Raw genomic sequence first — 25715 nt, 5'->3', positions numbered from 1 at the left:
GAAGCACAAGACGGAAATTAAAGTAGAAAAATGTTCCATCAGTTTGGTGGCTACATCCACAAAAAGTTTTCCGTGATAAATATCTTTCCCAATCACTCATTTGTGAAAGCTGCATGATGCGGAAGTAAATGTGGGTGTGGGTGATTCTGTCACTGTCATGGTGGTTTGGGGGAAATAAACATTGTTCATCTTAGGTCAATGGGATGGGCAGGACCATCGGCTTTCTCTGCCTCCTCACGGCTACAGTGTCTGCAGACCTTTTTTTTTTTAATTTTTAAAAAAATTTTTTCTTTATAATATTATATTAGTTTCAGGTGTACAGCATAGTAACTCAGTATTTGCAGATTATTCTCCATTGTTGGTTATTACAATATGATGTGTATAATTCCCTGTGCTATATAGTAAGTCCTTGTTGCTTATCTATTTTTTATATAGTAGTTTGTTAATCCCAAACCCCTAATTTGTCCTTCCCCCTTCCCTTGGGTAACCACAAGTTTGTTTTTTATGTCTGGAGTCTGTTTCTGTTTTGCATATACATTCCTTTGAATTATTTTTTAGTTTCCACATATAAGTGACGTATAGTATTTGTCTGACTTATTTCACTCAGCGTACTATTCTCTAGGTCCATCCACATTGCTGCAAATGGCAGAATTTCATTCTATTTTTTATGGCTGAGTAATATTCTATTGTATACGTATACTACATCTTCTTTATCCAGTTGTCTGTTGGTGGGCACTTAGGTTGCTTCCATGTGTTGGTTATGGTAAATAGTGCTGCTGTGAACATCGGGTTGCTTATATCTTTTTGAATTAGTGTTTTCATTTTTTTCCAGATACATACCCAGGAATGGAATGGACGTTACATTTTTTTGCAGCGAATTTGTACCGATCCAATCAATAGCCTTCATTTCAGGAACTCAGAAGCTTCTGGAAGTGGGAGGATTTGCCCCATTGTTGGTGAGTATTAGGTCCACCTTTGTGAAGGTTCAAGGGCCCACTGACAATGTTTTGTGAATGCTTATGAAAAAGGGACCTCAATCCTTCTCCAAAACTCTTTCCATGTCTCTCAAGTCCCGGGCATCCACAGGAAAGTTCTCTCCTCCCCCACCTCCTCATTCTGATGCCCACACGTGTCCCTGTTCAGTCTTAGGGGGCAGGGGTGCTTGTGAGGATGCTCGGTTCCTCAGAGAGTGTTTATATTGGAAATAGGATCGCTGGTAAATGGGTCATCGTAACCCAATGGAACACATCCCAGGGGAGGCACTTCAAGCAGCTTGACCGTCTGGTCCCACTCACCTGGCTCCTCCCTGGTTAGGTGATAAGCCCTGGAGGGCTTGGCCCTTTGCTTTGGGTCTCTTGTGCTCTGGATACCCTATGTCACATCTTTTATTCACATTATTACCTGTCCTTTACCAATGAAGGAGAACTCCTCAAATTTCACTTCCTTGCACACAACCTTCATCAGTTTTGCCATATTTACATACGATTCAGGCTACTACTAACTTAATATTTTTTGTTTACGTAATGTCACATGAGTTTACTTAAAAGGAAACGAATGTAAATAGAAAGTCAAGATCATGTTCTAAAAATAGTATTTACCAGGAAACAGAACTACAGTGGAAATAATGTTATATACCATCTAGATACTGTTGCCTGAGAAGGCTCTTAACCTGAGACCTGCCCCTTTTTTGTTGAAGGGGAAAATGACAGCTGTTAGAGGACTGTTAAAGACATCCTGGCACCATCCTGAGCCTTTATCCTAAAGGAGGCTAGAAAAGGAGCCCCCCACTCTCTGATTCAATGCTCTTTAAAGTGGTTCCCCCACCATCCAAAGTCACTGGGGGTCATATATTTTGGAGGACACCATCCCAGCAGATACTGTACCTTCAGCCCCAGCTCTTTCTAGCCAGGAGATCCTCTACAAGGGAGTCCCTAGCCTGAGTCCTCCTTGAATCAGGAATTTCAGGCCCTGGGCAAATAGTAGTGCTGGGGCCATTGTCACAGTGGGTAGATTTTCTCGATGGACACTGGCTGTAGGGCTGAGAATCTGCAGAGTGGGATCCAGAAATGAGCTGATTTCAAAGTCTGTGAAACCCCACCTCAGCTTCTCAGCAGCCCCAAAGAGACAGACTTTGAGATGGGGGATGCTCTTCCCAACCTCACAGGCATCGTCTACAGACACAGAAAGCTACTCTGTTTGCAGATTGTTTATTCAGTTAACACATATTGAGTATGTGCTAAATGCCAGGCATTGTGCCAGCCCTGGGGGGATCCTGCAAAGCAGAGATGACAAAGAAGGAAACCATTCTTTAATGGATATAGAGCTCAAACTTGACTTTTGAGATGATTCTGTTCTTAACACATCGAGGTGCCATGTTCACCTCCGTAACATTTTCATGGGCAACTGAGGGTGTCGTGCTTCTGGCAATGGCTGTCTAGCTTGTCTTGGACCAGTCTTCCTGCTGAGGATGAATGGAAAACCCAAACCAAAAAAAACCCCTTTGAAGGCTTTAGCAAGGTGCTAAGGCAGCCAGGATTTGAGGGGCCAAGATCCCAGAAAAGAAGAGAAGCTCCCAGTGTTGAGTCTGATATTTCAAACAGTTTTCCCTTTGAGGCATTTGCCGATTTGGAAGCAGAGGCTGAGGCTGATGGGCTGAGCAGTGTCCTTGGCAGATTTATAGAGCTGGGGCAACAAACACTGGCTTTCAGAGCCTGCCAAGGAAGAAGGGCCCTGGTAAACAGCCTAGGATTTGAGCTGGAGCCCTGGAGAGCTGCTCCCTACGAGTAAAGATGAACTAGAAACAGATCCTCTCTCAGAAAGACTGAAGCCCAGCAATGAGTCATCTGAATCCCTGATTAAGTTGATCTCTTCCTAACCAAGTTGTCCACCAGAAGCAAAGGTAAATCTTTGGAAAGAGAGTGGAATATTTATTTGCTCTTCCTCACATCCTATTGCCCTGTATTTCATTCCAACCACAGCTACCAGAGCTAGCTTTGTACAGATGTCACTCAACAACACTACCTCAGCCTCTGCACATCTCTAACTTCCCAGGCCAGGGGTTCTCTGGTGCCTCTGCCTGTGGGAACCTGCCTTTCATTCATGCCCATAGATCCTGGAAGTAAAAGGGAGTTGTCCACTCACGGAGCAACTCTTGATCAATGGGATATGTGAGTTGGGGAATAAGTGCTTCTCCCTCCCATTCTTCAGGAAGAAAAGTTTGAGATACATTTACCTTTTTAAGGAGGTCTTGGCAGGATCAATCACCAGTAGCCCAAGGTAATGACCAACTCAAGGATGTACCCAGGAACTGGCTTTTTCTCTTTGCCCATTAATATTCTACTCAGAACCCCACTCCTGTGCTCTTGGATTACCACCCAAAATGAACTATCTGTATGCAGGTCAAGGTCTCAGCTTCTACTTTCTGGAGAATCCAGTCTAAGAAAATATGATGCAGAGGTTAAAATCCTCTACGTTTTCTACCTACAATGTCTAGCATACAATAAAAAAATTAAGCAGAAATACAAAAACAAACAAACCAAGATTAGAACAAAAACCAAGAGAAGATACAGGCAACAGAAATAGAACTGCAGAAAAATTCAGATATTTGTGTTATCTGACAATACACTTTAAGGTAAAAATATTACTAGAGGTAGAGAAGGACATTCCATAAGGACAAAAAGCACACTCCATAAGGAAGATATGGCAATTCTAAATCTGTATCTGGTAACAGCCCCCAAATCAACAAAACTAAAAGGAGAAATAAAATCCCAATCATGTTAAGTGATTTTAATATGCTTCTATCAGTAACTGATAGAAAAAAACAGATAAAAACAGCTAAGGATTTCGAATAGTCAATCAACATTATTAATAAGTTGGCCTAGTTGCCATATATAGAACATTGCACCAAGGACCACAGAGCGCACATTATTGTCAAGAGCTCATGGAACATTTAACAAAATAGACCACATGTTAGGCCATAAGGCAAATCTCAACAAATTTCAAAGGATTGAAATGACACAGAATATACTTTCTGACTATAGTAGAATTAAGCTAGAAATTAATCCAAAGATAACTAGAAAATGCCCATCTGTTTGGAAGGTAAGCAACCTACTTTTAAATAACTGATATGTCAAAGAAGAGATTACAATGGAGATTAGAAAATATTTTCAACTGAATGATAATGAGAAGATTAAGTATCAAAACTTGTGGAGATTTTTACTCAAACCAAGATGAAGTAACAAGGGCTGGATTTACCCTTCTTTAAATTACTCAAAAATTAGGGGAAAAGAACCCACATCTATCATATGATCATATATAACAGTGAAAACATCTCTGAGAGAAAGGAATCAATATGAGTTCTATGATTGTCTTGGCTTATTGCCCAGAGAAAGTTTTCACACTGCAGAATACACTGATAAATTGGAATTCACCAAAACTAGGAACTCTGTTCTTTGAAAGATACTATTAAGAGAAGGAAAAGACAAATCGTAGAATGGGAGAAAATACTAGTAAATTACTTATCTTATAAAGGGCACGATATATGAAGAACTCTGAAAACTCAAAAGATTTGAAAATATACCTTATCAAAGAAGATATGCCAATGGAAATAAGCACATGAAAAGATGTTCCAACTCATTATGCATTAGGGAAATGCAAATAAAATCACAATGAAATACCACTAAACACTTATGCTAATGGCTAAAGTGAAAGAAACGGACAATACCGAGTGTTGGCAAAGAGGTAGAGCAACTGCAGCTCTCAGACTTTGGTAGTGAGAATGTGAGATGGTAAAGCTACTTTTGGAAACAGTTTGGCAGTCTCTTTGTAAAGCTGAATATGCACTTATCCCAACCATCTCAATTTTAGGCATTTGCCCAAGTGAAATTAAAGCACATATTCACAGAAGAACGTGTGCACTAAAGTTTGCAGCAGCTTTGTTTTGTAATCACCCCAGTCTGTACACTGATGACGTGCACACTTCTCTCTCTGTGCATTATGCCTCAGTAAAAAACGAAAAAGTGTCAACTCGGGATGATATGTATTTGGGAAATTCATTTCATTTAACAGATCGTTCACTGGATGTGTTTTATGTACCAAGCACTGTGCTGAGGAAACAGTGAACAAGTTAGCCAAGGTCCCTTCCCATAAAGTGCTTATTCTGTGTGTGTATATGTGTTTTTATGGCAAATAAAGAATTAAAATTTACTCATGTTTGGCAAAGAGCGGGGTGCTATGGGAGCCTGCAGGAGGGGAAACTAACATTTCTCCAGTTAATGGGTTCTCTGCTGAGAACTGAAGGATGGCTAGGATTTAAGTAGGTGAAGAAAGGGAGAATAGTGTTGCAGACACAGGGAACAGCATATGCAAAGGCCCCAGGGAGGTGAGAGAACTTAGTGCATCTGAGGAACGTAAGGTTCATTGTGAGACGGTGACAGAAATGTAGAAAGGAGTGTTAGATAGTGGCCAGGGCATGCAGGTTTCTCCGAGCCATGCCAAGGAGCCTGGACTTTATTCTGAGGGCAATAGGGACCTATAGAAGGATGTTAATGAGTGAGGGGAGTTGATACTAGGGCTATATTTGCTTCTTGAAGAGATAACAGTGGCTTCTGGATGGCAAGGGTGGAGGTATGGAGATCCGTGAGAGGGATGCTACAGTCAGAGGTGATACAGGGAAAAGGATGGGCAAGAAAGTGGAGTTTGAAGATTTAGGTGGGAGAATGGGCAGGACCAGGTGCTGAGTTGGTTTGGCATGTGGTAGGGCTGATGGATGACACCTAGATAGTATTAGATCATTTTCAACAAGTGCTGCTGGAGGGGAGCAGGTGATGGGGGTGCACCAGCAGAGAAAGAGACTCAAACTTCATCCCGCTTTCACTGCACAGCTGCATCCATTATCTCACCGCTGCAGTTCTGCCACTCCTGGCTCATCTACATCCAATCTTCTGTTTACAACGAAGCCCCAGGGAGGCCGCTGGGCGAAAGCAGAGCCTGGCACTAGAGAAGCATCCTGACAGAATAATGTCAGCAAGAGAGCGGTGAGTTGTAGATAAAACTGAAATAATCTGAGTCCTGCATTTAAGCTGAGGAGCGAATTCAACTCCTCCGTGCCTCATTTGGGGGTCCTGGTATCACTTTCTGACCTGGACCCTCCTTCTGGACTGGGAATTGATTGGTAAGTGTTCTGGGTAATGTGGAATCTCCAGGAACCCGATTGTCTGGTACTTGGCAGCAGGGCCGCTCAGTTCCCGGAACCTCCTGGTGATAATGTCTGTGTTGACCATCTGTTGTTTTGGACAGCCTAGCCCACATTCCCTCTTCTTCCGGAAACAGCATCTCGATTTCCTTTTGGGAAAACTTCCCCTCCGTCACTCCCAGTCCACTTGGTTCCATTGGATCTGACCCCACTCCCAGCTGCAGATGGGAGGTGGTGGCCTCCAGCAGGCCAAGCTTAGCCACTCCTGCAGAAACAGAGGTCTTTCCATAAAGGTCCTGCAGGGACTGGGTGGGTCGTCTTCAGGTCATGTACCCATCCATGCCCCAGTCACTGTGGGAGGGCGGATGGGGCACTCTGATTGGGTGGACTTGGACCACATGCCACCTCACTGATGGAGGGGAGGGTTGAATCACAGTTGCACTGCCTCAGAAATGAGCTCCCCTCGGAAATGATGAGGGAAGGATGGTGGGTCACCTCCATCCCTGCCGCAGTTCACAGCAGCCTATGAGGAAGGCACTAATGCTACGTCACTACACAGAGGGAGGGGAGGCTCAGAGTGGCTCTGTCACTTGTCCCAGGTCACAGCTGGAAGCGGCAGACCCTCTTAATGGGGGAAGGAGAGGGCTGTAAGGAGACAGCTCAGCATCTGACTACATAAATAGCTCTGTCCTGTTCCATGAACCTCTCCTCTGGGGCATTTCGGAAGGTTCCTCTCCAGGTGTGAAGTGTGGCTCCCTGAGTGGGACCAGGTGCTTGGATTCTGGTCCCATATATGAAAGACGGTGGAAAGAGCCCTGATCTTGGAGTCACTCACTAGCTGTGTAAATTGGGCAGGTGCCAGTCTTTCTGAGCCTCCATTGTCCTCATCTGTATAAGGGGAGCAATAGCAGGATATCTGTCAGGATTGTTGGGGGGGATTAGGCGAGTAAATGTTTGCAGAAGTTTTCTGTCGACTGTGGTAGCCCCATGGGTTTGTTTTTCTCATGCTCTGGACACCTTCTCCACTCCCTTGTTGTTAAAGTGTAGCTGTATCCCAGTCCCCAGAGGGCTCTAGTTCCCTGCAAAGCAAGTGCTTATGTGATAAGTATGTTGGATGTCAAAGGGGTTAAGAGTGGCCCTCTGGGACCCAGAACAGCTAATAGTGTCATCCAGGAAGTGTCACAAGCGCTGTGCTACAGACTGCCCAACCTGTCACCTGACCCTCCCACTGCGCCTGGGGGCGGGTATGGTGGTTATGCCCACCTCACCGATGAGAACACTGAGCTCAGAGAGGGGGAGGAATGTGTAGGAGGACCCTCAGCTAATAAGGGGATGGGCTGGGGTTTGAACCCTGGTCTGTCAGATTCAGAAGCCTGTGCTCTTCGCTCTGCGATAGTGACAGGACGGATCCTGTCATGGTGGGGAGTGCTCCGGCGAGAAGGTTTTGACTGGGTGGGCGCCTTTCTTGATTCACTGGAACAGTCAAAATAGGTGGCTTCTTGCCTTTCCTACGCACTGGCTTCTCCAACATCTCGCAGAGAACTTGGGGTGCGACTTGGGGGAAGTATGAAGAGAGACTGGAAAGTCCTTGTGGCTTTATGGTATAAGTACTCAGCGTGACTGGTTCAGGAAGTCCGTGTTTATGAAACACCATTCATTCATTCATACGTGGGAGTCATTTTTTAGGGTCTGTAGGGGCAACAAAGAGACTGCAGTGCACATTCCTTACTGACATGGGCATCTGGTGTTTTGAGAAACCCCCTTCCCCACTTCTTATAAAGCTTAGGTACTCTGGGAGGACCCCGCCCACTCCTGTTCAGGTGGTCAGGGGGGTGGGTTGAGCACTGCGCCCCCTGGCTGCAGTTAGCCGTTCAGAGGAGGGTCGGCCCTGGGTCTTGACAGGGGGCACTTTCTTCCCTCTGGAGTTGTAAAGGTGATTGGATGTGAGCCTGGGGGTGCTGAGGGCTGTCTGGCCACCTCATGGGGAGACCCCGTCCACCGGCCAGCGTGGAGGACGGCAGAGCTAGGAGATGGAGAGTCCAGAGGAGAGATTTCTTAACTTACTGGGTGAAGTCGGGCATGTCTCTGGACTTCTCGATTACTGAGGCCATAAGCACTTTAAACAATCAACCCACTTTAAGTAGGGTTTCTTTCTTATGTACACTTGACCACAAGTTCTTTGTGATCTCATCTCAAAACCGAGAAGGAACATCCTTCTACTTTATTGTAATACTTGCGTGTACATATAGGTATTTTTGTCCAGTTTATGTTTAAAAGATTTTTCAGTATCCACGGGGACCTAGGTTCTAGTTCTGGCTTTGTCTCTAAGTCATAGCGTGAGCATGGGCCAACTCCACCTCCTCTGCAGGCCTCAGTCTTCCCATCTGTATAATGAATTCCCTGGGCCCACTGACCTCTTAAATGCCTTCTACTTCTACTCTTACTTTCTATGAATTTAAGACTAGTATCCGTGCGATGAGACAAAATAATTTTAAAAACGAAGTAAACGCTGGTATGTCATCTGCTGGGCTCAGGGTTCTGTTTGCTGGGGCAGACAGGAGAGTGATGGAAACCTGACTGGTTGGGGGAACAGGGATTTGTCCGTAGGAGGCCACGACAGCCTGGGCACGGGCTTGGCCGTCTCCCACGGACGTGTAAAGCATCGAAAATGATTAAGTCTGCCTGTAAAGCTCCCCTCACAGATGGCTGTGGGGCTGCTGGGAAGGAGATGTGAAACACGAGAGCGGTTGGCATCAGATCGGCCTCTGATACAAGCCTGGTGCTGTGAAGTTTTTAACACAGACCTTGAATGCCCACGACCTGCAGGGACAGAGGCCAAGATCCCAAACTAAGGAGATGAAAAAATGCCAGCCCCAGCTCCTCTGTCTCTTGGATTCTGGACGTACCTGCGGTGGATATGACAGTTAGTCTACAGAGACAGCTGAATTTTTTTCTTGAGTCATCAGTGGGACCCATCTTCCTGGGCTGAGTTAACCATTTACACTATTGCTAGATTGCATTTGTGAAGGAGAAAAGCATATTTGCTAGGGTGTGTTAGGCTGTGGGTAGCAAAAACCCTGATAACAGGAGCTGAAAGGATGAGAATATTTGCTCTTTTAACAAGAGGTCTGGAGAGCAGAAGTAAAAGGATGCCTCCTACCATAAGAGTGTCACCAGAGACCCAGACCTCTCCCTAGACACCTTTCTGAGTTGACCTTTTGTCCTCAGATGTGTCATCTCAGAGTCATAATATGGCTGCCAACGCTCCAGACACGTCTTTACCTCCTTCTAGGGAGGAAGCAGGGTCAGGCGAGAGGTTCGCTCTCTGTCAGCCGATGTCTTTTGATCTGAGAAGATCCACTTTCTAGTAGCCTTGGAGAGACCCACCTGCTCATACAACTCACTGGCCAGGATAGGGGTATACCCCACCCCGGGCTGCAGGTGAGCCTCGGAAAAACTGGAGTGCCAGGAGGCAGAGGAGAAAGGGGCTGACCGGGGGTGGGTGGTCAACCAGTGGTGGCATAGTGAGAACTCAAGCCCCTGATGGTCCCCCGCCCCCTGTCTGCTTCTCCACGGGGTGCTGAGTCAAGGCTGCCTTGGAGACGGCCCAGCCCCCAGTCCTCTTTTGACTCCACCACTTACCAGACAAATCTCTGTACAAGACAGAGATTTCAGCTTGTGGAACAGAGACTGGGGTAGAAATCCAATGGGCATGAACTGAAACCTCAATATTTTGGATCCAACTTTAATTTGATACCTGCAGTGCTCAACCAAAGCATCTCCCCCACCATGAGTCACCGTGTGTCTCGTTCTCCACCTACCGATGTAATCAGGCTGGACTCGCTACACCAGCTGCTGTAAACAAGCTTCAGAGTCTTAGTGGCTGAACTGTTTACTTTTCACTCACACAAATTCCGCTGTGGGGTTCATGCCTCTCCAGGGCAGCTCCCTGTGGAATGGCCCCTTCCATGTCCCAGTGCTTCCATCTTTCAGCTGCACATGGCTCCAGCGTCTCTGCGGCAGGTAGGAGGGCTGCAGGTCCGTGCACGGGGTCTTAGGTGCTTCAGCTTGGAAGGGACGCATCTCACTTCCTCTGCTCACAGCACATTGGCCAGAAGTGGACATATGGCCCCCGCCAGCTGCCAGGGGCTGGGAAAGGAGGGGTGAGCAGGAGACAGTAAATGTGTCTCTGCACCCGCCTTCCATGGTCTCCCGTTGCCCTCGGGATCGAGTCCTCACTCTGACCGCCCTGGCTTTTCCCTACTCCCTGCCACACACTCCATGCCCCAGGGATGCTGAGGTTTTTGGTCCTCAGGGTGGGCTTCCCTCATGCTCACCTCCTCCCCTTTGCACGTGCTGTCACTCTGTCCCCACCCCACTTCTCCTGGCTGATTCCTTCTCATCCTTCATGGCTCATATCACGTTTTACCTTGTTTTCCCCAGGTGGGACGGGGTACCTTCCGTGGGCTCCTGTAACTCCCTGCGTATAGACCATTGGGCATCACCGCCCAGTCATTTATTTTCCTGCCTTCTTGACTCTCTCCCTGCACTAGTCTGTGATCTGTGACCTGGTCCTGATAATTTGTAGGTGCCCAGCACCCAGCACAGGTGTTCACTGGCCATCAGTTAGTGAAAAAAAGGCAATGAATAAACTTTCCTTTCAGTGGGCTTGAGTCCTTGCGAAGTGTAGAATGAACAGAGGTAAATCAGTTCTGTCAGAGAATCTTCCAGTAGAGAATACAGCTGAGGATGGAGAGGAAACTGTGGGGCTGCCTCTTCCTAGGGAGGTTTGCTTCACAGCACCAATAGAAGCAGGGGGGCAACTTCCCCTCACTGAGGAATGCCTTGTACCGAGTTTTGTTTGCAGAAGTTTGCAACATCTCTTGTTAATAGATGGAAGCCCTTGTTTAAAGGGGTCGTGAAATCACGGCGATGAGCACGATGATTAGAGGCACAGGCCAGCTCTCCAATCCCAGCTCTGTCACCGAGAAGCCACGGGGCCTTGTTCTTAAGTTTATTTTTTATTGAGGTAACATTGGTTTATAACATTATGTAGGTTTCACGTGTACACGTTATGTTTCTGCTTCTGTATACCCAACAGTGTGCTCACCACCAAAAATTTATTTTCCATCTGTCACCATACAGTTTATCCCCTTTACCCATTTTGCCCTCCTCCTGCCCCTTCCTCTGTGGTAACCACTACTCTGTTCTCTATATCTACGTGTTTGATTTTGTTTATTTAGTGAGTTAGTTTGTTTTCTATATTCCACATGAGTGAAATCATACAGTATTCGCCATTTGTAATAAGATGGATGAAGCTTGAGGGTATTGAGTGAAACAAGTCAGATGGAGAAAAATGAATGCACAGCTTGGGGTAGTTGGCTGGAGTCTAACTCCCAACTCTGCCACTGGCTGTGAGGCTTGAGCTACTAACCTAATCTCTCTGTGCCTCAGTTTCTTTATCTGTAAAATGGGGATAGCCATAGCACCTATATAACTCATGGGATTGTCGTGGGAATTGAGTGAAACACATAAAACATTTTGAAAGTGCCTGGAATGTAGCAAACACTCAGTAAATGTTGATCTATATTCTAATTCTTATTATCAGATACTATGGCAGGTGCTGGGGACTCAGCAGGGAACAAGACCCTGTCCCTCCCCTTCTGGAGCCCGTGGGCAGCGGAGGGGTCAGGCAAGTAAACAGGCAGTCACCACCCAGGGTGGAAAGTTCCATATACAGATGATTAAGAGGGAAGCTGGTGTACGTGGGGGCCAGGAGCCAGACCTCATGGCTTGAGATTCTGGCCTCACCCTTACTGGGTGTAGAAAGGTGATCACCCACCTGACTCCGCGATGGATTGACAAACACCTGACTGCTTAGAGCAGCGCCAGCATCGTCTGCCTGCTCAGGAAGGTTAGGCGGACCCTAGCCTTTACTACGGACCCCCTGAGTGGAGGTCAAGGGAAAGCTGAAATTTGAAGAATGAGTAGGAGTTGGGAGGAAGTGGAGGTCAGGCTCAGAGGCAGGTGATGGTGGGGAGTGAAAGCAGCTCAGTGCGGCCCCAGCAGGATGTGCCGGGGAGGGAGGGAGAGGCTCGAGGCTGGAGATAGCGGGGGGCCACCCTCCCCAGACGGTGCATCTGCTCATTCCTATGGTGTTCCCCGCCTCCCTCTATGTCCACGCTCCGGGGCTACAGCAGTGCATAGAACAGACTTGGCTAAAGACTTTATGGGGACCTAATGGGGAGCCAAGGGAGGACATTAGGGAGGAAAAGGAAGTAAAAAAATGTGCTTTTAAGAAAGATGCAGGGGGCTTTCCTGGTGGCGCAGTGGTTGGGAGTCTGCCTGCCGATGCAGGGGACACGGGTTCGTGCCCCGGTCCGGGAGGATCCCACATGCCGCGGAGCGGCTGTGCCCGTGAGCCATGGCCGCTGAGCCTGCACGTCTGGAGCCTGTGCTCTGCAACGGGAGAGGCCACAGCAGTGAGAGGCCCGCATACCACAAAAAAAAAAAAAAAAAAGAAAGATGCAGAGGCTAAATCCGAGAGAATTCAGATCCCAGCACAGATATGAAAGGGGTCACCGTGGCCCTGTCTGAATAGAGTTGTCATGGTAAGGGCCAGCACTGCAGTCCTCTGCCCTTTTCCTCCATGTAGGTTTGCCATATAAGATGTGGGATGCCCAGTTAAATGTGAACTTCAAATAAACAACGAATAATTTTTTAAGTATATCCCCAGTATCGCATGGAACATACTTATACTAAAACATCTGCTCCTTCTGGCAGCCCTCCCTCCATGGGGTCACAGGCTGGAGCTGCCTGGCAGCCTTTGGAGGAGCACCAGGTGCTTTTGGGCTCACCCGAACTCATCCCTTAGCCTGATGAGGGCAGGATAACGTCTTCACAAGACAGAACAAGATGGATGCGGAGAAAAGTCAGAGGAGCTTCACCCGGGCTCCTGGGAGCCTCCCGATTGGCTTTTTTCCTGATTCCCAGGTGTCTGTCCCCAGCCCCACTCTGCTCCTGCAGAGGGTTGGTCTGACCCAACTTGGCCTTTATCCCCTGCCTGGGAGGGTTAAGGAAGGCAGCTTCCTCACTCAGTCCCGTGTTGATTACTGACCTGGTTTGTCCCACATCCCCTTGGGCCTGAAGGAAAGAGTGAGATGGATGCAGCACAGCCCTTTGTGCTCAAGGAGTTCCGGGACGCCAGCTGCCTGTGGAGCTCTTCAGCTGTCTTGCCAGGGCGGTCTTGCCTCCTGCTCCTGGCGGCCAGAAGCTGCCATTGCTCGAGTTGTTAACTTGCTGGCTGGCGTGGAGCTGAGCAGTGGGGTTGCACAGAGTGGAAGTCAAGAACAGGCCTTTGGGAGTCCATCATCTTTTGCTCTGAGCCTCAGTTTTACCACCTACATGTTCACGACCTCGGGCAAGTACTTCTCCTTCCTGAGGTTCAATGTCCGATCTCATAAGCTTGTGGGGAGTTGAACTGAGTAAATGCTTAACTCCACAGTGCCTGGCCCCTGGACAGGTATCTAGATGGACCGCTGTGGCACCGGCCCAAGAGGTTACGTCTCCACGTCACCAACGAGGAAACACAGGTTCAGAGAGGCGAAGTCCCAGGGTGAGCCTCTGCTAACCGGCAGAGCAGAAGACCCTGACTCACCTTCCTGAAACTCAGCATCAGATAGCGAAATGGCAACCCAGAAGGGTTCTCCGACTTGGAGCCCCTGGGCTTCTTTAAAAAGCTGAAATTCATTTGATTACAAGACTAATGCATATTCATCAAGGATAATTTGGAAAATGCAGTTTTGCCAAAAGAAGAAAATAAAACTCACCAGAGTTCTCACCACCCAGAGATAGCCACGGTCGACGTGCCGAGGTGTGTATTTTAAGACTTTGGGGAAATTTTTAAAAACCTAAAACAGAGATCCACTGCACTGCTTCTATTCATCGCCTAGCGTTGAGGTGGGGTTCTCAGCCTAGGACCGCTGACATTCGGAGCCGGAGAGTTCTCTGTCGTGGGGGTCTGTCCTGTGCATTGCAGGATGTTGAGCTGCATCCTTGACCTCTACCCACAGATGCCAGTAGCACCCCCCTACGTCCAGACAACCAAAAATGTCTCTAGGTATTGCCTAGCATCCCCTGAGGGGCAAAATAGGCCCCAGCTATGAATTGCTGGGTTTAGGGGTAGAGATTCTAAGTCAGCCATACCTGGCTTTCAACCCCAGCTCAGGTGTAGACTCAGGCAAGTTAGCCAATGACTCTGAGCCCCCACTGTCCTCATCTGTGAAATGGGGTAATATCTACTCACCTGGCAGAATCGTGAGGATTGAAAGAGGTGGCTCCTGAGACACGGAAGGCGTGCGGTATTAGGGAGCTGCCACGGCATCAGCGTCCTTGTGGTGGGTGGCTTCTCTGATGAGGGCTAGCTTCACAAAGACGCCAAACAAATCAACAACAAAACACTCAGCTGTGTTTGGAAGGCCCTTCACTCCTGAGCAAGAGGCACGGCTTGTCTCAGGATGGCTACAGGAGTTATGATTAAGAATATGCCTCTAGAGCCAGCTGGTCTGTTTTTGCATCCTGTCTCGGTCCCCAGCCGCTGGTGAAACCCGGCAAGCAACTGAACATTTCTATGCCTCGGTTTCCTCATCTGTAAAATTAAGGCAATGGTACCGACCTCATGAGGTCATGAGGATTAAATGAATCCACCCCATAAGTGGCTGTATTAATAAATATTATTATTACAAGTGCCCAGTCCTGGGGAGACAGTGTGGGAGGGAAGGGGCACTTTGGAAACCAGCAAAATGGGACCTGCCCCGGAGACCCACTGGGTAAGAGAGGGGCTCTAGAGCAAGGAAACAACCTCAACTGACCCTGGCAGGATCACTGTCCCTTGAGATCTGGGATACTGGAATCCACATGCCATAGGTATTTCAGCTTAAAAAATTCACTGTGGGCTCGGGAGCATGGTCGAGTGGCCGACGCGGAAGTTTTGGAGCTGGGGCACTGAAATTCTCAAGTGGAACCAAGAGTCTGTGAGCCCTGGCACCTCCACTCAGAGCAGATGAAGGACATTGACATAAGAAAGGAGTATATCATCCCCAGCTCTGGTTATAGAGACGTGCGGGAGAGAACCAGCAATTCAGGGCAGCACCGAGACCGCGAGGACTCCAAGTAAAAAAAAAAAAAAAAAAAAATTCACTGTGTCCTGGGGGCTCCTGAATGTTTTTTCTTAAAGTTTATTTTTATTATGGTAAAATATACATAACATAAAATTTACCATTTTAACCATCTTAAGCGTACACTGCGTGAAGCACATTCACAGTTATGCCCCCATCACCACCATCCACCTCCATAACCTTTTCATTATCCCAAAGTGAAACCCTATACCCGAGAAACAACAAATTCCCTTTACCCCTTGCACAGCCTCTGTAACCTGTATTCTACTTTCTGTCTTCGTGAATTTGACTACTCGAGGGATTTCATCTAAGAGGAATCATACACTCTTAGTCCTTTTGTATCTGGCTTAGTTGACGTAGCATAATGTCTTCAGGGTTCATCCATGTAGTAAGTAGACTCCGTCAGAATTTCCTTCCTGTTTGAGGCTGAATAATATCCCATTGCATGAATATGCCACATTTTGTTCATCCGTCAATTGATGGACATTTGGGTTGTTTCTACCTTTTGGCTATTGTGAATAGTGCTGCTATGAACATAGGTGTACAGGTATATGTTTGAGGCCTTGCTGTCAGTTCTTTCGGGTATATATCCAGAAGTGGAATTGCTGGATCATATGGTAGTTCTATTTTTAAATTCTTGAGGAACCACCGTACTGTTTTCCATAACAGCTGCACCATTTTACATTCCCACCAGCGAAGCACAAGGGTTCCAAATTCTCCACCTTCTTGCCAATCCTAAGTTTTTGAAACTCAGCCTCCCTTTGGATTTTTACACCCTGAAAATAGTGGAGTATGTGTAAGAGAAGGACTTTTCCACGCAATAACTTTGTTTTTTAAAAAGCATCAAATATTTCCCACGAGCAGTTGCAGGTTTGAACCTCACAATGCACAGCATGGTAGGCAAGGCTGAGACTGCTCTCTTTCTCCCAATTGGTCTCTCCCTTTTGATTTATTTTGAACCTAGGGAGAGGCTGAAGAACCATCTCAGGGAGTCTAGAAGATTCCAGAACTCAGGTGCCCTGAACCCTATGGGACTTTTCCTCTAGAGCAAACAGTTTACCTCTTATTGGTTCCCGGTTCACAGTACATTGCCTTGGGCTTGAAAGACTGAGTCGGCTTGCAGCAGACAGAGGCAGCAGGGGGCTGAGAAACTTCCTACAGTTTCACCCCCACTGCTCAGGGGGTGTGGACATTGCAGATAGGTCTTCAGCGGGGATCAGAAGGTGAAGGGAGAGGAAAAGCCCGTCGTAGAGTTCTCCCACCTGGACTCAACGAGCCTCTGCTTTCACAGATGTTAGAGAGGGTTGAGCCTCTATGGTTTGTTTGATGGACAAGATTGCACACATAATCCTTTCTCATCTGGTTGCTCGTTCACACCTTTCATCAGATAATGTCAGCAGGACAGTTTAGAACACATATTACTTTTTGGGATCTTCGTTCCTTCTTGTAGGTTTGAGTGATTACCATTTGGTGTCCTTTCCCTTCAGCATGAAACACTTTCTATAGCAGTTCTTATAGTACAAGTTTATTGGTGATGCATTTTCTCAGTCTTTGTTTATTTTAAATGTCTATTTTGTTTTCATTTTTGAAGAATAGTTTAACAAAGAATTGTGGGTTGACAGATTTTTTTCCTTCCAACATCATAAAGATGTTATTCCATTCTCTTCTGGGTGTTATTGTTCCTAATGAGAAATCATATAATTTTTCTATATGTAACATGTTGTTTCTCTCTGGCTGCTTTCAAGATTTTCTCTTTACGTTTGACTCTCAGGAATATGATTGTAATGTACCTATGTGTAGTTCTCATTGTATTTATCTTGTCTGGGGGTATGCTGAGTTTCCTGGACTTGTAAGTTAATGTCTTTCACCAAATATGGGAAGTTTTTGCCTTATTTCTTTCTTATTGTATTTATCTTGTCTGGGGGTATGCTGAGTTTCCTGGACTTGTAAGTTAATGTCTTTCACCAAATATGGGAAGTTTTTGGCTTATTTCTTCAAGTCTATTTCTAGAATTCCAATTATATGTATTTTAGGGCACAGTCTATTGTTCCACAGGTCTCTGAGGTTCTGTTCATCTTTTTTCAATCTTTTGTCTTTCTGTTCTTCAGATTGCACTGCTTTTCCAGTCCTGAACTCTGCCCTTTGACAACTCAAGCCAGTAAGGCTGCAGCTTTTTGTCACTCTGAGCTGCCTGCAGATTGGTGAGCACCCTCAGGCCAAAAGCCACAAGTATGCAAATCCCCCATATTCAATTCCTACCTTTTAAGGGTAGAGTCTCCTCTACTTTTGACTTCTGGTTGCTCTTCAGAGATTTCACGTAGTTGTTTTTAAAGTATACTGTTTAGATTTTATAATCATGTGTGGGAGGGTTAGTCCAACCAAGCTATACTCCCATTCCTATAGCATTTAATAACAGTGATGACAACAACCACCACGTGGAATTTGATGCCAGCAGAAGAAGTTGGACTATTTCACAAAAATCTGGTATTCCTATGTGGCAAAAACTGGTTGGAGTCAAACATGGTCACCCCTTCCCCCATGATTCCCTTGAAGAGAACATGGGTTTTCCAGTTTGCTGTTGCCCCCCTCCCCCAGCTCCTTTTTGTCTCCCCTAGACTAAGGCCAACTGTCAATGTCTTTGTATTCTCCTCAACATGGTTTTGTGGGCCTTTGTTTCCAATCAAATTCTGTTTCAGAGTTTTTTCTTGTAGTCCTTCCCAAGCCTGGGCCCAGTGCCTTATTCTTTAACCTACTTGCCTATCCCTCCTTTCCTCTACGATACTCTGCTCACAGCAGCTTTCTCTCTAAGCAATGCTCCGTGCTGTTGTATATCCCCTCTTTCCCTCTAATTCCCCCTTTCTTCCTTCCTTTCTCCAACATTATCTGCGCATTTCCTACGTGCTCAGCACTGTTCTAGGAGCTGGGAACACGGCAGCAAAGAAATCAGAAGGAAATCTTTGCCTTCGTGGAGCTGACATTCAGGATGTGGCAATGAACAATTCATAATATAGGGATAAGGTTGTGGAGAAAGGTAGACTGGGTAAGGGAATAGGTGGTGATGGAAATGTGCAAATGTCTTAGTGTCCCCGCCTCCTGTTTATTCTGTGCTTGTTCATGTTTTTCACCCTTCCAGTGACCAAAAGTGCTCTATATTGGGTCAATCCTAGCTTTTGCCACTTCTTACCTTCTTCCTTTGAGAAATCCCCCCACTGCTTTGCCTTATTTTTTCTTATCAGTAACGTGGAGCTAAGAACAGTACCTACCTCTTAGGGTTTTGGAGAGGATTAAATGAGCTACTACATGTGAAAATGTTTAACATAGTGCCTGACATATAGTAAATATTCCATAAATATTAGTCATTATTACTAAAGATATAAATCACCCAGCACAGTGCCTGACACGTTGTAGGCAATAAATAAATAGTAGTAATAGTTACCATTATTTCTCCATTTCTGGATACTGACATCCAATTAATTGTTTTTCCTTCCGCCAGGCCAGCAGTGTCTTGTCTCCCTTGTTGGAGCTAATGGAAAGGGGGCAGTAAAGATCAGTACGCCAGAAATTACACACTGGCAGCACCATTGGAAACCACCTGGGGAGAATCCAACGGGGAGTTAGGGCTGGAGGCGGCTGCTATTGGGAAGGATTCCACCTCCAGTCGTTATTGATGTGCGAAATCACAATTCAAGAAGTTAGAAAATGTCACGGCAGGGTTCCAGGGGCTGGACCAGTGCTACTGACCCAACAGAGTTAGGTCAACATTGGAGATGCTTCGAGACATGACAGTTCTTTCCTTCCTCTGTCCAACAATACCTTCTGTGCTCGTCCAATATGTTCTTGCCAAAACCCACTCCTTCTTTCCCTGCCATCTCTGGGCGGGCATTATTTAGCTTAGGCACATTTTACCTCCACCCCCTAATGAAGTCCTGATTCCCCTCTATTACCATCATCTGCCATTTCCCACATTCTCTGAAGAGCTCAGGAAAGAAGGCGTCAGAGTCTTGCCAGTCTGGCTGGCTTTGATCTGCTGTTCGTCAGTGCCTGGCATGCTTGGTGGGGCTGCTTTGATTTTGTTTTTCAAATTTCTGATGAGGAGCTGGCTTACAGGGAACACATCGTTAAGCGGAGCTGTCAGAAGGAATGGCTTTGCAGCACCAGATTGCTTGTAGGTGGCAGGTACCGAGGACTCGGTTCAGGCTCCACCTAAGTGGATGAGTGTTTACAAAGTACCACCTGTGGGCCGTGACTCAGCTACCTCTCCCGCTGCCACAGCCCCACTGTGGACCAGCTGTTCCGTTTCCAAGAAAAGAAGGGCCTGATATGTAAAATGGGGACATTGAAACCTTAGTGTTTCCCTTCCTTGCTGCGGCTTATATTAGTTATGAAAAGGTTCGGCTGTGAATAACTGAGACCTAAATAACAGTGGCTTAAACAAGGTAAAGGTTGACTTCTCTATCATGTCACAGCCCAGAGGGAAGCTGTTCAGGGATGGTAGGGCAGCTCTGCTCCAAAAAGTCCCCAGGGAATGAGGATCCGCCTAGCTTGTGGCTTCACTGTGCACGGCGTCCATTTCCCAAGGTCACCTCATTATCCAAGAGGGCTGTTGAAGCTCCTGCCATCATGGCTGCATTCCAGCCAACAGAAAGGAGAAAGAGCAAAAACTGATAACCCACTTTCTTGAAGGACTCTTCCCAGGAGTTGCCCACGTCTCTTCCATTCACATCCCAATTGGCCAGTGCTTGGTCACATGGCCACTCCTAGCTGCAAGGGAAGATGGGAAATGCAGTCTTTATTCCTAGTAGCCATGTGTTCAGCTACAAAATTTGTGAGCTCTATTACCAAGAGAGAAAGGACAATGGTCACTGGGGGAGAACTAGCAGGTTGTTTGGGAAAGAGTGATGATGCTATGGAAACCATTGCTGAATGCATCAGAGGACCTACAATTGCATTTCAGTCTGCCCTATCACTTCCCTGAGTTTCAATTTCCTCACCTGTAAAATGGGGATGACAGGAACTGCCTCATAGTTTGTGAAGGTTAAATGATATATTGTATTAGAAGATACTTTTTAAGGTTCTCCAAACATCTGCAAACACTCTAGGACACGCTGTGGAAATTCATTTCTGGTGCTGATAACATGCGTATCAAATCTGTGGAGGCTTCATATGAAAAAATATATACCTGTCTCCAGGCCTGCACTTGCCCAGGTCTGGCAGCCTGGGCTCTGTAGCTTCGATGTGGCTGGTTGGCAGGAGAAATTAGTTGTAAGGTGCCCAGGACCTGTTAGTGCTGGTTGTGGTGTCAAGAAGTCCAGATATGGTACAGTGAGGAGTTCTAAAGTGTGATGTGGGTACATTGGTGCACAAGATAATTTTAGATGGAACGCTTAAAACTTTAAAAAATAACCGTTTGTTTGTTTTAACGTATCATTAGGAACAAAGGAGAACTTGACCATCAAACCTGGGACTTTTATGGACATTAATGCTCAGGACAGACTGAGTTTTTATAAAGTGACTTTACTTAAAGGAAAACTAAGTAAATATTTTAATTGGTACTTGGCTTTGGCAGAAACTCAGATGAGAATTACAGCTCCAGCCACACCTTCCTTGATTTCAGCCGGGGGAGACCCTGAGCAGAGGACCCAGTTAATCCTTTCCTAGACTCCAGACCCATGGATGGAAACTGTGAGATAATAAATTTGGGCTGTTTTAAGCCATTAAGTTTGTGATAATTAGTTATGCAGGGGTAAGAAATTAATACACATGGTTAGAGATTAAGACTTGAGGAATGTCACCCACCTGGGCAAGTTTCTTAAACCATTTCAGCATTTGTAACATGGTGACAGAAATACATACTTGTAGGGTTTCTGGAAGAACAAGCAAGGAACTAAACGTAAGTTCTTATCTAATGCGTGGGAAATATTAAGCTTAATAGCTGTTAATTAGAACATAGGCTGTTCAATCAGTCCCCACGAGGACCGTAGTTGCCCAGTTCCACGACTCCAGGGACGGGCAAACCTTGGCAGATTTCAAATAAAGCTTCAGATTATGCCTTTGGGCAGAACTTCCTTTATGTCCTCCTAGTCGTTTAGTTTCTTGACTCTTAATTCTCTTCAACCATTTCAAAAAGGTCTGAATTTGGACCTAAGCCTGATGGCACATTTGAGGATGGAAAATTCTGAGCAGCACACCATCTTTACCAAGGAGAAATCAGAGGTTGATGCTTCTGTTTGTGGGGTCAGGAACCAGCACACTTAGGGGACAAAGCCTCCATTGAGTTTCCTGACGAATCTTTCTACTGCGGTCTGGGGGAGAAGCTCTCTGTCCAGAAGTTGGATGAGACAGCAATGCACTGGATCCCACATCAAAGTCTTTTCAACGTGCATTGAAAATAATTTCTTAACAAGATAAGTGTTCCAGTGAGGAAGTGTCTTCATCCGATTTGAGTTTTGCTAAGTAGGAAGACTTAATCAATATTTTAAGGCAACTTCATTGCAGATAAGAAATTGCCTGGGTCTCTAGTTGAAAAAAATTCCCAGCTCTTCAAGTCCCACACCCAGAGAGTTGGTTCAGGAAGTCTTAAGGAGTCTCCAGCTGTCTGCATTTATCAAGCCCCCCCCCCCCCGGGATTCCGGTGCCATTTATCAAGGACCCCCAGCGGATTCCGGTGCAGACAGGTATCTGAGGGCTGAAGGTGCCCTGGCAAATGTTTCACAGCCAGTTTTCTGAGAAACCGAAGCGCAATTTGTAACATTTGAAGATCTCAGAGGTGTAGATATTCCTACTATGGCTGATATCATTGAACATTGGGAAGAAATACGCAGTAGCATACTGTTACACGGTATCTCCATCATACAGTTACAATAGATGTAAATCACCCCAAGAGCACAAAAGTACTTAAATGTAGTAAAATAATTATGAAGTGGTGTGTTTTGAGTATTTATTATCTTTGTTTTTAATATAATGTATTTAAGTTTATATAATTTAATGGTTCACAGTGGCTCCATTTACCAACTCGCTCACCAAATTCCTGAAAACTTAACAGTAGGCTTTTGCAAACCAGTGACCTGAGGGACTCTGATTTGATTCTAGGTCAGTTACATGATTCCTGGGGGTGGGGCCCGGGAAGCTTAGCTTAAAACACTCCCCAGATGATGCTGACGTTTATCCGGGGCTGAGAACCACTGACCTAAACCCTTAGTGCTCTATGTGTGGTCCTCGGACCTGCCTTATCAACATCACCTGGGAGATGGTATAGAAATAGAAAATCTCAGGCTCTGCCCCAGACCTGCCGAATCAGAACCTGTATTTCAATAAGATTCCAGATGACTCCTGTGCACAGTGAAGTTTCGGTAACACCAATAAAGGTAAAGGATTCAGGGGTTCCCAAATGCCCTGGCTGTGACTGTCACGGATGTGCTTTAAAATGCAGATTCCTGGGCTCACCACCAGAGGTCCCCACTCGGTAGGTCTGAGGTTCCAGGGACCACTTTTGGGGTGGGAGGATCTTCCTGAGTGATCCTGATGTACTTCCGGGTCTGGGAACGTGCTGGAGATGATTCACTTCAAATATAGGATGGAAGGGAAAATCCAACCAGAGAGAGAGAAATTCTTCAATCTGACCTGGTAAACGCCTCTAGGTAAAGAGTGGAGAACACGTAACGATTGCGGAGATGCTGTTAATGAGGTCGTGGGCCTGGCGCACAGAGGATGCTCAATCCGTGGCTGCTCCACAAGCGCGGAACGGCGCCGGGTGGGAGGAGCGCAGACTTCGCGATAAGAGGGCCCGTCACTCATGAGAAGCCATCACTTCCTACCTTCTTTGTGCCTCAGGTTGGTCTTTGTGACATGGGGATGATAATTCCTCCCCTCACAGGGTTAAATGACACGATGTGTGTAGAGGGGCCGAGCAGCCAGCAGCTCGCGACAGCTGGGACCAATACGAAACCTCGGGCACGTGCAGCCGCGCGCGCGCGTGCATGCGCGCATACGTCTGTGCGGGCCTGTGGTCCTCAGGACGGGAGTGCAGGAGGACGGGTAGGAGGGTAGCAAGATACCTACGCTGGCTAACCCCAGAGCTTGATGCCGAGGTCAAGGGCAAACCGGAATGCCAGGGGAAGGGGAAAGGAGCCTGGCTAATTAGGCGCATAACAAAGTAGCGCCGCAATTCCTAGAGGACAGAAAGAATACAAAGCACATTGTTGCGCAGTGCTGGGTGAGAGAACGAGGGGGTGGTGGGAACTGGCGCCCCTCTGCACCCGGGAGGGGAAAAACCACCCAGTGAAGAGGCTGGGCGTCGACGCTTTACTTTAGTCTTTTCAGAGAAGGTAAGCCACTAACAGGTGCTGAGTGCTTCCCAGCCAGAAAGCCAACTGATAACAGGGACTGTAGTTAGAGATGCAGATAGCCGAAAGTGTGACACCCATGGGTCCTCTCCGGGCTCCTCAGTGAACTTGGCAGATATCACCCTGCGGCTTTTAGTCATGACTTTTGGAAAATGCACAGGAACCATCCCTGTCTCAGAGCAGTTTGCGGAGGGATGTGTCTGAGATAGAAGGCGGGTAAAGAGCTCCAGGCACAGGGAATTTAGAGAAGGGGCTGGTCTTGGTAGCAGCCAACCTTGGGAAGGTGTCCTAAGTCCTGGAGCACTGGAGGGAGCTCCTATTTGCCTACAGGAATTTGCGAGGAGAGGGGCCACGGCCGAGGAGATTCTTGTTAGAGCAGATCCGGCCCCATGAGGATTGGTGCACAGGCAGTAAGAGTGGAACTGGGGTAATGGTCGTGCATCTCAGAGATGCTTGAAGAGCACAGGTTTGCCCTACCTGCACCAGCTACTCCTGATGCAGCTCTTTGTCACTTTTCTATGTAATTTGCAGGATCCAGTGTGAAATGTAAGGCCCTGGTTCAAAAAGCAGGAAAAAAGTGGCATTAAAGGTACTAAAATATAAAGCTTTTTTCTGTGGTCTCTCTCTCTCGACTTGTCATAGTGTTTTGTACTTGCACTGAATGTTGTTCTAAGTAAAGCAAAATTAAATTTTAAATTAGCACGAGTTTTATGGTTCATCTTTATATCATGCAAGGCTGTTTAGAATGCAAATATAAGCATTCAACTCATGTGGAATCACCGAAATTACGTGATTTGCATTTATAGCTTATGCAGGAATAGATTTTTTAAAATTAATTTATTTTATTTATTTTTATTTTTGGCTGCATTGGGTCTTCGTTGCTGTGCGTGCGGGCTTTCTCTAGTTGTGGTGAGCGGGGGCTACTCTTTGTTGCGGTGCGCGGGCTTCTCATTGCGGTGGCTTCTCTTGTTGCGGAGCACAGGCTCTAGAGCACAGGCTCAGTAGTTGTGGCACATGGGTTTAGCTACTCCGCGGCATGTGGGATCTTCCCGAACCAGGGCTCAAACCCTGTCCCCTGCATTGGCAGGTAGATTCGTAACCACTGCGCTACCAGGGAAGCCCCAGGAATAGATATTTCATTCTTGCCAGGAGAGTGGACAAAACTAACTCAACTGCTTGTATTTCACTTCTGGATATGTGCACATTCTCCCAAAACGCTCTTTTTTTTTTTTTTTTTTTTTCCCTAACTGATGAGTAAGGAAGGCCTGAAAGGAAAAAGAACAATGGGTTGTCCTGTTTTTCACTTTCCTTCCATGGCATCGTTTTTAGTCAACGGTTTGCTAATATGTGAGTCACCACGTTCATTAAGAAAGGTTGTGATAGGAGGTGTTGATTCCTTGGTGTTGATGTTTCTTAGGGCATCACTGTCTCCTTTCTGTGTTTGAAGCTAGTCACCTGCACCATCCCCCAGCTTCACTGAAGTATAATTGACAAAGGAAACTGTACATATTTCAAGTGTACAGTGTGATGAGTTGATGTAGGTTTACACTATGAAATGATCACCACAGTAAGTTCATTAACACGTCCATCACCCCACATAGTTACCTTTTTTGCTTTTTCTGGTGGGAACATTTAAGATCTACTCTCTTAGCAAATTTTCAGTATACAGTACAGTATTAGCTATAGCCCGCACGAAGCGATTTTGGAACAGTTCTGTGCTCATGGGGCAGTTTGAATCCTCTGTGCGAGGCGTGGGGAGCACACATACTGCGGGCATCTCCTCTGCCTGGGCACCGGCTCCGTTGTCCCACTGGGCTTCACTTACAACTCATAAAGGTAAAGGTAAAATTATTAAGAACATTAGGAGGGTGACAGCATGTTGAACCCACTGCAGGGTCCCTTCTGAGCATGGGGCCCGTGTGGCTGCACAGATCACACACCCCGAAGCTGGCCCCGTCTGGGTACTGCTCCAGGTGTTGTGCAAAGCGGTGAAATAATCAGACC

The 25715-nt window shown here is 46.5% G+C and overlaps 1 long non-coding RNA gene across 1 annotated transcript in view; it reads left to right on the top strand.

Annotated features, from left to right (window-relative positions):
• Positions 1 to 830: 830 nt before the first annotated feature.
• The window catches only part of LOC116739488, a 182340-nt gene continuing 157455 nt past the window's right edge, over positions 831 to 25715 (top strand). Inside the window, exons 1-2 of the long non-coding RNA XR_004345600.1 lie at positions 831 to 956; positions 5883 to 6035. This is a non-coding gene — a long non-coding RNA (uncharacterized LOC116739488). The remainder of the gene's footprint in view (positions 957 to 5882; positions 6036 to 25715) is intronic.

This window comes from Phocoena sinus, chromosome 15 (assembly GCF_008692025.1).
Source record: "Phocoena sinus isolate mPhoSin1 chromosome 15, mPhoSin1.pri, whole genome shotgun sequence".
NCBI classification, from domain to species: Eukaryota; Metazoa; Chordata; class Mammalia; order Artiodactyla; family Phocoenidae; genus Phocoena; species Phocoena sinus.
The sequence above is the reverse complement of the archived record's forward strand: the minus strand, read 5'-3'. Positions and strand labels throughout refer to the sequence as shown.